At 38.5% G+C, this 12,773-nt stretch overlaps 1 non-coding gene across 1 annotated transcript; it reads left to right on the top strand.

Annotated features, from left to right (window-relative positions):
* The first annotated feature begins 3,192 nt into the window (after window positions 1-3,192).
* LOC116665150 lies at window positions 3,193-3,299 on the top strand. The gene has a single exon (XR_004321712.1). It is a non-coding gene; the product is annotated as a U6 spliceosomal RNA (small nuclear RNA).
* Window positions 3,300-12,773: the final 9,474 nt, after the last annotated feature.

Raw genomic sequence — 12,773 nt, 5'->3', positions numbered from 1 at the left:
CAGAAATTAGTTTATGAAGCAAACAATTGGCCATGTGAAATATTTCTCCACTAGTAACAATATTGTAGACACTTGGTAGAGTAAATGCAACTGTTTAGACACATCAGCTACCCACAAAAAGAGTACTACACAAATATCCCAGCAGAAACATGGTGTAAGTGGTGGATTTCTACATTTTGATTGTGCTGTGTGTATTACAAATGAATGTATTTTGCTCCAGTCCTTGTTCCTTTGACCTTTTAAAGTCTTAATGAGGCTCCCAAAGCAACAATCAAAAGCACAGTGTTCCATTTTGGAAGCATTCAGAAAGCAGTGCACTTCGGCTAAATTTAGTTGTAGCATTCAGAATTTAAAAACACCTCCGGCCATCTTTCTGGGAGACACTTAGTCACTCATTTTTTATTTAAATAAATTGGTCAAATAATAGTTGCTTCTTCTTAGCTCACTCGTATAAAATAAAGTTTAGGTGGGGGACCGGACAGGGGAACAATAACAAAAACTGACCCATGGAAGGCCTTTAATGGTTGCAACTCAGGCGTGCTCATTTTGTAGGACACCAAACAATGGAAACTTCTGTGCTCATTTAAAACAATTCTGCCTCAGAAAACCCAAATTACAATAAAAATTGAGGCAACAAAATTAAAAGCTGAAAACATTGAGAATTGCTCATGTTGAAGAAACATCGTCTGCTTGACCAAGAATTATATTTGGCACAAACTTCAGAAAATAATTGAAAGTTGGGGGCAAGAGGAGGAGACTCAAATTTCAAAGTAGTATTTCATCTCCCAAATGATAACATGGGAAATAACATGTATCTTTAAGAATTCAGTTTATTTATTTAAGAAAAGCCCTGATTTGAAGACAATATTTTGTTTATGGTACTTAGTTGGAAATTTTTTTCTGGGTGACATAACCTGAAAGAGCAAACCAAGCCCCAGAAATTCAGCTCTTCAGCTCCACACAGTTAACTTACTTTCTGGATGTGAAAAATTGCCAGATTAGAGAGACCAGATGCATTTTGGAGCTTTGAGCATAACCCAAGTGCAATCTAGCGTTCTGCACTGGAAATCTAGATTTAAAAAGAAGCTTTTTAAATTTTATTTTATTGCTGCAAGAACACTTAACATGAGATCTAGCCTCTTAAATTCAGCATTGCTGACTACGGGTGCAGTGTTGTGCAGCAGCTCTCCAGAATTTATTCATCTTGCATAACTGAAACGTTCTGCCCATTGTTTAGTAATTCCCCATTCCCTCCTCCCTTCAGCCCCTGCAACCACCATTCCACTCTGGTTCTATGAATGTGACTACTGTAGATACTTTGTATAAGTGGATCCGTGCAATATTTGTCTTTCTGTGATGGGGTTATTTCACTGAGCGTAATGTTCCCAAGGTTCATTCATATGTAGGTAGTACATTGCAGAATTCCCTTCCTTTTTAAGGCCAAATAGTATTCCATTGTATGTATATACCACACTTTCTTAAATAAATAAAAAGCAATTCTCTCAGTATTTGCAAAATGGTAAATGAAAAGTCAGCCTGGCTTCTGAGACAGCAGAGTTGTCTACCTTTTCCAGTAGCACAGAATCCAGTGCGTAAGGAGGGGAGTAAAAGGAAGGTGATTAGGAAAGTCATTCCCTACTTGCAGCCTCCTGCCCACCTGCCCTCGTGCATCTAACCTGATCTATGGGATGATATCTGTGGCTGGGCAGGCCTGCGGGGGGAAGATGCTCAGAGGAAGGAAGAGGAGTGCATGAAGGAAGGAAGCATGAGAGGAACAGAGCGCTCACCCAGACCAGCTTCTTTTACCGCATAGATTGGTTGGGGCAAGACTAAAGCCCTTTACCAAGCCCCTCTACTACACCCCCCAGCAACAAACATGAAATATATTTCCACTCAGCTGTATAAACCTCTACTTGATCATAGGCAAATCTAAAATTACATCTGTAATCTTAGAAATTTAAAAAAGCTGAACATAACTGTGCATTATATGCAAAAAATAGAGCATTCAAAATCAAACCAGGGTCAGGTGTCTTCCAAAACCATGCTCTTTCCACAGCGGAGAGTTCTTCCCAGGTAACAGTAGCAGGAGTCACAAAACAAAGTCTGAGTAAAGCAAGCAGAAACTTCACCAATGGCTAACAAATATTTAAGGGCTTCCTGAATTAGATAGTATATGATAACCCGGCTCCATTAGGGCAAATTCTGGATGTAGATATATCTCTTAGTGCATAACAGGTGTTAGGATCAGAATGTAGATGCAGGCATGTTTGTATATCAGAGCCGAAACTGAATTCTAAATGATGTCTTCTGGCATAGCAGTTATAGTTCAAGAGATGTTCTAATTTCAAAGCCATCATCTCAGAAGTCAGCAGTGATGAGCATGAATACAGAGAAACCGCACTGCAGAACGCTGATGAAATCTTTCCCCATCCTCCCAAACCACAGATCTTGAGTGCAGTCATAGAGAAAATGTTTGCTTGTAAAACACTTAGAAATACGTGTGAGGGTCCAGTGCAAAACCTGGAAGAGGTACCATTGTCCAGCAAATAAATGGTATGTTCATAAGAATGGGATGTGTTTGGGGAGATTGTCTAAGGCCATAAATTGAAAAAAATTGGGGGCAGATGTGGTCTGCCATCACTTCGAAGTCAACACAACAGATCACAGAGGTCAAGAGCAAGAGCTGTGCAGTCAGACTGACCCAGAGCTACCTCCTTCACTCACAATGGTTGTGAGACCACGGGTAGTTAATTATCCTGCCATTTCTGACTCCTAGTTTTACTATCTTTAAAATGAAAATAAGAGAATTACCTCATTGCATTCTTTTTGGATGAAGCTGGACAATGCATTGTATATTATTTAGCACAGTGCCTGGCATATAGTAAGAACTCAGTTAATCTGGGTTTGAGTCATTTTTCAATTGTTTCATTTTCGATCAGATAAACTAGGAAAATACAGAAAAGATCATTTTGGATCTGACAAGCTTTTCCTACATCCTGCCTTTGAGTGTAGAATCGAAAGGTATTTTAGTCCCCTTCCGTGCCTCAACTCTCTGATACCAAGCATTGTGGAATAGATCAAAGCCCTTATTTTCACAATAATCATCAAATAGATCTTGCTTGTCAGAGGCACAGTCTCTGTAATTTTCTTCTTCTTTAGTGTAAAAAAGTGTTTTTATTAGACTGTGTACTGGTGCTCACTTCAGCAGCACATAGACTGAAATTGGAACAATACACAGAAGATTAGCATGACACCTGCTCAATGATGTTGTAGAAATTCAGGAGGCATTTCCTATTTTTATGAAAAGAATTCTGGATATGAATGGTGGTGATAGTTGCACAACAACATGAATGTGTTTAATGCCACCGAACTCTTCATTTAAAATTGGTTAGCACGGTAAATTCTGTGTTATATGTATTTAACTATGATACAAACATTGGAAGAAAATGTATTAATACCGCTTCATTAAGAAGACACTGAGTTCTTAAAATGCTTTTCCTTCATCAACAATTTTATTTATTACAGTGGTCATGGAATAGTTCAGTTGCCAGTCCACTGTTACTGAGCAAAGCAGAGGTGAACACAGCATTAAAATTCTGAATATTGCAATCTGAAGAGACTGACTAAAGCAAGCTGAGTTTTGTTTATTTATGATTACTACGTAACAGCTCAGAAGAATAACCGTTCATAGAATCACCTGTTACCACTGAATATTCCACTGTTGCATTTTTTTATATTTACAGAGAGATATGTGGGACAGAAGATAGTAATCGAAGCATAATTACATTCCATGTCGATGCCAAACAGCAATTTAAAACTTTTTAAATATGCTTGTATTATGTACTTTTTGCATGGAATTGACTAGAAAGCTTTTCTAAAAACTAAAATGACTGGTTTAAACATACTTGTGTGTGAACATGAAACATGGAAACAAACTTACACCAAGGGAGTATTCACAAGCCGCACGGCTGTTTTCATTCGTCTGTGACCTAACATTTCATCAAGGAAACAATATGGTGATGGATGCTTTTGAAAAGAAAAGTACAATTGTTTTCCATTTTTTCTTGTAATCTGAAGATAACAACTTCTTGTTTTCAATATCAAGTCAACCCCGACCTGCATCCATACCCTTAACTTCTACTTTCCCTCCTGTTACAATGGATACATTTTCCTTGTTTCTACCCACTGCTCCCTTTATAGCTAAAACCAGTTGACATAGCTGTTTCAGTTTCCTCACCTCCTACTATCTACTCAACACTTCAATTTATCAGCATGTCCATCTTGCCCTGCCCAGTGGTCACCTCTCCAACTTCATCTTTCTCAACCTGCTAGCAGCATTTACCATGTTTTTGTCTTTGACATCTACCTTCCTAATTCTTCTGCTCCTTCAGCAGCCTCTCCTTTTCAGGCTTCTTTGCTTGCTTGCTCCTTTTTCTCTTTCTATCTTTAAATACTTAAGTGCCCAAGACTCAGTCCAGGGCTCCATTCTCTCTTCTATCAACACTCTTCCATATGGCCTCATCTAGACCTTGCATGCAAATACCATCTCTCTGTTAATGACTACCAAATGTATATATCCAGCCCTGACCTACCCCTGAATCTCAGGCTCAGATATCCAACAGCTTACTTGTCACCCCCATTGGGTGTCTATTAGGCATCTACCCAAAGCAGCAGCCTTCATCAGCCCTCCAGAGCCTGCTCCTTTCAGTCTTCTCTTACTAACTCAGTTACTGAGTCCAAAAACCCATCTTTGAATTTTCTCTCCACCTCCCCTGCAATTTATCTATCGGCAAGTCTTGTCAGCTTAGATCAATCAAAACATTTCCCAAGTCCAGTCATGTTTGCTGCCTTCCCGCTACCATCCTATATGTTATCACTGACTGTCACCTCAACAAGGGGGAAGCAGTAGCCTCCCCACTAGTCAGCTTGCTTCTCTGCCTGCCCTCCCACATGTCATTCTCCATGGAGCAGGCAGACAGAGCTTGTAAAAACTAAATCAGGTTATGTCACTCCTCTATTCAAAAGCTTCCAGCATCTAAGCATCACACTTAGAATCAAACCCAAACTGCTTACCACCTCCTGATCTGGCCCTGGACCCCCCTCAGATCTTATCTCCTACTCTCCTCTTCTCCCATTTCTCACTGCTCTCAGCCAAATCGCCCTTCTCATTCCCCACACACCAGTTTCCCACCATGGGGCTGTTTACCAACACGTAGATAGTTGGTTTTTGATAAGAATGACACTGAGCTATTTCTCTCCTCCACCTTCACTATAATTTTCTGTCCCTTTGTACAACTTCCTGTACCCACGTTTGTGCACCCAGAGAAAAAGAACACTATCAGCCTTATGTTAGGGTTACTCACCCTGGATTATTCAGAGTTTCTTTTGAAGCTAGAGTGAGAGACCTAAGGAAAGAAATGGCTGTCTTGATTTACAGCAGCCTAGAAGCACGTCTTAAAAAGAAGTTAACACAAGATGATTAAGTTCCATATATATGCTGTACAACACTGTGGCTATGGTTAGCAACATTGTATTGTCCACTTTAACATTTATTAAAAGAGTAGATCTCATTTCAGGTGTTTTTACTGCAATAAGAAAAGTTCCCACTATCAGATTTGTTAGATTATAGAATATCTAAAACACAAGTTTTGGGAAGGGCAGTGCTGCTACTTCTGTAACGGAGCAGATTATAGCCAGGGGCTGATAATCTGCATTTATACTAACATCATATCTGCCTTTTTACTGAGAAGATCATAATCTGATCAGCTTTTACCATTATTGTATACTCCTCTCCTCCATCTAGCATCCTTAAACTGAGTAAGGCTAAAATCTAGAACCAAGGTTTTCGCTACCCTCCTTGTGTCATCCAGTAGTCTTCCTTAATCAACGCTCTTTCTTCCAAAATTCCAAGTACTTCACATCTTCATCCCACAATAACTGAATTCTTACTTGGTTCGGGTATTTGTGTTGTTTCTGGTGATATGAAATTTATAGAAACAGATTGATCTATGCCTGTATTACTGTAATTCCCTTAAGTTCCTTGAAAGCCAATTGCTATATAAATCTAAATATTTTACAATCTTTATCTTATTCTAAATGTCCCCTATCCCAACTTCCTTCCTTAATCTCTATTTTCCTGTCTTATAAATTCCCACTACATTTTCACTGCATACTGTAAGATCTCAGTAAATCATATTGACTGGCATCTCCTTTCATGTCCCTTTGCCTATATTCTTGAAGTTGCACCTGAAAAAACTACTTTCTACCTCAAATTCAAAAGTCAACCCAAATTCTGATTAATGTAAGAAAGGCTTCAGGGAAAAAAAAATTCAAAGCATCCTGCTGTGAGCATCCTGTGTGAAGCACTAAGAAAGACCACAAAATGAGGAAGGCCACGCATTGTCCTCTGGACCTTCCAGTGTCATAGGCATAAGGTAGATGCATGATGAGTATCATACTATGAACTGAGGAAAATTATAAAATGTCCAAACCCCCTACAGTTGAGAGATCTACAAGGGCTTCCTGGAGGCAGCATGGTCATCATTAGATGGTTAAAAGTAAGCAGGATCTCTACAGGCACAAATCATTGATCACTCCAGACAGAGAGGCCAGTCTTGGGGAAGAGCTGCATGAGAGGAAGGACCCTAAATGACGATCCCTCTATCCCATGACAGCAAATGGCAGGAGCAATGGGGTTTCTGAAATCTCATTCCATGTGCAGGACCAGATTATCTGCCAGACTGTGTTTAATGTTAGTTTGACGACAGTAATGACAGCTGAACAACATAGACTCACTCGTGTGAGTCAATATATGAGGGGCATTGGCAACGTTAAGATAAAGGATCTCTTTCTCAAAGTGAACGACAGAGAAAACTTATATAAACACAGGTAGAAGGCATCCTTCAAGGATGACATGGAGCCATGGCAAGGGCAGTTCTATTGGTGGCTAGAAAAAGGACAACAGAAGACACAGTTTTGCAGAGTTCTCGCCACAATAACAGAGATACGGCTTATTTGAGCAGGAAGGGAAAGCCCTCCCCTAGAGAGCAAGACACAGCTACAAACACACACAGGAAGGATGTAGGCAGGTGGTTTTTACGTTTCTCTTCATAAAGCCTTACGGCCTCATGCATACAGAACAGACGACGTGAGACCCAGAATATTTGCAAACCCTCGCGGTGCCAAGGAGAGTGTGAAGGAAGCAAAGTGAGTTTTTGGCTTCTTCTCATATCCTCTGCAAGAGCCCTTCTCTCCTTCCAGGAACCGCTTCCTCAGTCTCTTTGCTGTGCTTTTTACCCCACACCCCCCAAAATTATATTTGGAGTTTTAAATATAAATCAGAGTAGTCCCTTTGAGCTCAAGTTCTTTCCCAAAAGCACACCAAAACAGCAACAGCTTACCCCACCTATTTCTACCCTCGCCCTATAAATTACATGGCACAATTACAAGAGAAAGATTGTTTTAATCAAGAAAAGAAAAAGGATATAGAAAAGCAGCTGTACATTTTAGCAGGGGACTATGGCAAGGCCCACAGTATTTCTAAGATGAATGCTGTGATGTGAGTCACAGCTCCACGGGACCAGCTCTTAAGGGTAGAATTGCCTTCTGTTGCTGTAAGATGCCGTCACACAGTAAAGAGTGGTTCTTTTAATGGGAAACGTTCAGTGCAGGGCCATGTGTTCAGGACGCATTGCCTAAGAAAGGGGTCTGGTGAGGTCACATGGACTCTAGGACAAAGGTTCTTAGTCTGACCTGGAAGTGGGTGGGATCTGTAGATGGACTGCGGAACATCTGTGAACTCGTGAAATTGTGGCTATTTGCATTTTTTGAGAAAGGACTTCCTTTGTTCTATTTAAATTTTCAAAAGGATACATGACCCTCAAAATCATGAAAGTCAGTGCCCCAGGGAAAGTATATTAGATTGCTGGGGCTACCAGAACAAAGTGCCACGACGTGGGTGCCTTAAACAACCAAAGTTAGGTTCTAGCCAACTCCCGTGTTACCTCATCTTAACTGATTACCTCTACACCGACCCTATTTCCAAATAAGGTCATATTCTGAGGTACAGGGGATGAAGACTCCAACAAATGAATTTTAGGGGGACAGTTCTACCCGTAACAGAAAGCACCGCAGTGGAGTATAAATTATCTCTTCTCCCAGCCCAAACATACAACTCCCCACTGCCAACCCGGGAAGACAGAAAGTAGCAGGAAACCTACCAGAATGTTGTAGCTTCTATATCCCGACATGAATATCATGACATAGACACCAGTCATAATAGGTCAAATGATGTAATACATGTAGAGCTCACAGTGCAGTCCCCAGCACACAGAGTATATTTGATAAATATTTACCATCGTTTATACACATTCACTGGTGGTCTTCCATCTCAGCATGTTCCCTTTTCACTCACATCTGAGCAGATGTGTTCTGGATTTCCCTGAGATTTTCTCTTCCTGTCTTACAATCATAAATTACAGTTTTCTCATGGGGTGGAAGCATCTGCTATCCTGTGTATATCACACTGTTCAAAATTCAATAGGCACCCTTCACGCCAAGGTTCACCCCTTCACAGGCAGTGCTGCAAGCTCAGGACACAGACTTGACCTGCTAAAGAAAAGATCAGCCGAAGACTATAAACCCCTTTTCTTTCTTTTTCTCTTTCTCTCCCATGACCAGTATCAAGTATGTATTTTGAAGTCTACTTTTTCTTGTTCCCTTTTCCTGACTCTAAGAGATGAAATTATTCCATTTGACAAGAATTCTTTCATCTACTTTTTCAGCAGACTTTTTGGCCTCTAAACACAATTCACATTCTTTTTATGTTTCCAAATGGACTTGTTCTTGTAACTTTCTGTGGCATTTATTATAGAATAAACATTTATACTCTTTCCTTGAAATGTGTTTACTCTGTTCAGCCTGCTTCTGTTTTAGTTCAAGGGTGAACCATTGACAAAACAGCCTTTTCACTCTCTGAGAAAAACTCTTTCTCCCTCTAATTTTTGATTTTTTAATTTACATTTTCCTAGGTATATAATGTTACATTGAAAACCTCATATAAGTCCCATTAAGTACTAATAAGCATATCAATTTAATTCCATTCAATAATTACTGAATTTCCATCATGTCCGGGCACTGTGCCTGTCACCAAAAACTGAAGAAAAAAATTAAAACAAACAAAAAAAGGAAGAGAAATATATACTGAAAAAAATGAACTGAGCCTTGAAAATCTGTGGAATGATAACAAAGTATCTAATATTCATGTCTTGAGAGTTCAGGAAGGAGAAGAACAAGAGGTCAGGGCTAAAAAGTACTCGAAGGAATAATGGATGAAGGCTTCTGAATTTGGCAAGAGACATAAACCTACATATACAAGAAACTGGTGAATTCCAAACAGGAAAAAAAAACAATGAAACCCACACCAGGACATATCATGATTGAATTTCTGAAAACTAAGGGCAAAGAAAAATTGTGAATGCACCCAGAATAAAAGACACCTTACCTACAGAGGAAAAACAATTCAAAAACAGCAGATTCCTCATCAGCTACCATAGAAGCCAGAAGAAATAACATGATATTTCTCAGGTGCTGAAAGAAAAGATACATCAACCCAGAATTCTATGCCCAGTGAAAGCAGGCATAAATAAAGAAAAAAATCAACATATTCTCATATGAAAGAAAACTGAATTTGTCACTAAAAGAACATAGATGGGCAGTTATATGAATATATGCTAGTAATTGAACATATGGACCCACAAAATTAAACATACAATACTTTTTAAAATTGTTTTTTAAAAACGAAATATTTTAGATGTGACTCTAACAAAACATGAACAAGATTTGTATACTTAAAATACACACACTGATGAAAGAGATAAAAAATGGAAATAAATGAAGAGACATTGATGTTCATGGATTGGAAGGCTCCACATAATAAAAATGTCACTTTTCCTTAAGTTGATATACAGGTATAATGCAGTTTCTGTCAAAATCCAAGCAAGTTTTTTTGTAGATCGAGATAAGATTATTCCAAAATGTGTATTAAAAGGCAAAGGAACTAAAATAGCTAAAACAATTTGAAAAAGAACAATAAAGTAAGACTAACCCACCTGCCCAATTTCACACTTTATATGGTTACAGTATTCAAGACTGTGTGGTATCACTAGACAAATAAGCACATAGATCAATGGAAAAGAACAGAGAACACAGAAATAGATGCACATAAATATCCCCAACTGACATTTTGACAGAAGTTCAAATGCAATCAATGGAGGCTAGATGGTATTTCAACTTAGTGCTGTAGCAATAAGACACATATAGGCAATAAAATAAACCTTGATCAGAGTCTTACTGCTGACACAAAATTAACTCAGAATGGATCAAAGACTTAAAAGTAAAATGTGAAACTATTAAACATTTAGGGAAAAAAAATGAGAAAATCTTCAGTATCCAGGACTAGCCAGAGTTGTTAGACTTGACACCAAAAACATGATCCATAAACGTAAAAATTAATAAGTTGGACTTCATTAAAAATAAAAACTTTCACTGTGTACAAGACCTTATTAAGAAGATGAAAAGACAAGCTACAGAGCAGGAGAGTCAAACCACATACACAACAAAGTGTCTAGAATGTATAAAGAACTCTCAAAACTCACCAGTAGAAAATCAAACAATCCAATGTGGGCAACACACATTTCACGGAAGACATGCAGATGGCAGATAAGCACAGAAAAGATTACTCAACATCATCAGCCACTAGAAAATGCTATGAAAACTACATGAGATACTATTACACACTTAATCAGAATGACTAAAATAAAAATTAGTGACAAAACAGCCACTCTGGAACTGTTTAGCAGGTTAAAAACAACAACAAAACACCTTAACATGCAACTACCATGTGACCCAGGAATTACACTTCTGAACAATCATCCTGGAGAAATGAAGACTTATATTCACAAAAACAGGTACCCAGATGTTTATAGCATCTCTATTTGTAATAATACAAAACGGAACACGTCTAGATGTCCGTCAGTAGGTGAATGGTTAAAAAAACTGGTACATTGCAGTGAAAGTATTAAACTATTAACACATTACAACAACCTGGAAGAATCTCCAGAGAATTATACTGAGTGAAAAAAGCCAACCCCAAGAGATTACATATTTGATGCTTCCATTTGTATAACATACTTGAAATCACAAATTACACAAAGGGAGAACAGATTAGTAGTTGCCAGAGGTTAGTAGAGGGTGGAGGGTGCTGGAAGGAAGCTAGTGAGGTTATGAAAGAGCAACATTAGGGATCGTGTGATGATGAAAATGTTCTGGATCTTGACTGTATCGATGTTGATATCCTGGTTGTGATATTTAGCTACAGTTTGCAAGATGTTATCACTGGGGAACTGAATAAAGGATTCACAGAATGTCTGTACTATTTCTTAAAACTGCATATGAAACTAAAATTATCACAAAATGAACATTTTAATAAATATAATAAAAGGCAAAGGGTGATGTGTAGAAACAGACTATTGTGAACATAGGAAGCTGTTTATGAAGAGGCCCTGGCAGGAGGAACTGATGTATAACTGAGGAACTACAGGAAGCCAGGGTGGCTGAAATCCTGAGAGAAACGGGTGTGTGTGTGGGATCAGGAGCAGGAAGGAGGGGCAGATACGTATGGGACAAGGTGCAAGACGAATACGGAGAGGTAGGTGTATGTGCAGGGCCATGTGGACCACCTTAGGGACTGCGGTCTTAATCTAAAAGTAAGAGGAGTCATTGTCATGTGTTAGGCAGAGAAATGGCTTCATTGGAATTGTGTTTTGAAAAAATCACCACCTACCGTACTGAAAATAGATTAGAAGGGCAAAGGCAGATATCTCCTCAGTATGTTGGTCACAGTTCAGTTTTTCTGCTCCCGCTACAGAGGTTAGTCTGCGATAGAGAAGCTGTCTAGAGAATCATGTGATTGATTAATCAGTTGCCTTGAGCAAAATTCTCCTCTGATGTGTCCATGGGAAAATTCCCATAGAGTTAAAAAAAGAGAAAGCATTTGAAAATTGGTTTTATGTGTTGACTCTTTTAATTTATCAGCCAGGTACGCATGATCAAAAGCAACCTGAGCATTCTTTGTGACCTCTACCAAAAGAAAGGAAAGTCTTATTTCAGTTTCTAAAGTAAATCATTTCACAGAGACATTACAGAATTTTCTTTAGTGTTTGCTAGAGACTTAATGCATTCACACGCGTTAAAAGAGTTGTCCATGAAAATGCATAGAACATGAAAAATGATATTATGTCGCAATTTATTGTGCCCCAGTAGGTCACCTTTTTCTGAAACAAAACTATTAATGACTTTAAACATAGTTTTAGGATTCATCACCCTACTTGTTTATTGCCTACCTTTTACCTAAGGATATAATCCATGCCAATGATTCTACATTAGAATTTATCTCTAGTAAGCAACCAATTGTTTTTATTTTCCATCTTACTTTAAAAAATCAGTTGGTCTAAATTTTTTTCCTCAGTGAATTGAATAAATTACCTGTTACTGTAGCATCATAAAGATAATAAATAGATGGACAACTATCAGTTTCTCATATTAAATAATCCTTTATTGAACATCATTCATTTTCATGTACATTATTTCACTTAATCATTACAATGATGCAGTGAGGTTTTCAGAGTGGGCTGCTGGTTTATGGAACATTATTAAATGTACCAAGACAAGCATCAGGATCTGACCCACAGCTCCTCCAAATATTTAGCCACTAG

This window comes from Camelus ferus, chromosome 7 (genome assembly GCF_009834535.1).
Source record: "Camelus ferus isolate YT-003-E chromosome 7, BCGSAC_Cfer_1.0, whole genome shotgun sequence".
NCBI classification, from domain to species: Eukaryota; Metazoa; Chordata; class Mammalia; order Artiodactyla; family Camelidae; genus Camelus; species Camelus ferus.
The sequence above is the reverse complement of the archived record's forward strand: the minus strand, read 5'-3'. Positions and strand labels throughout refer to the sequence as shown.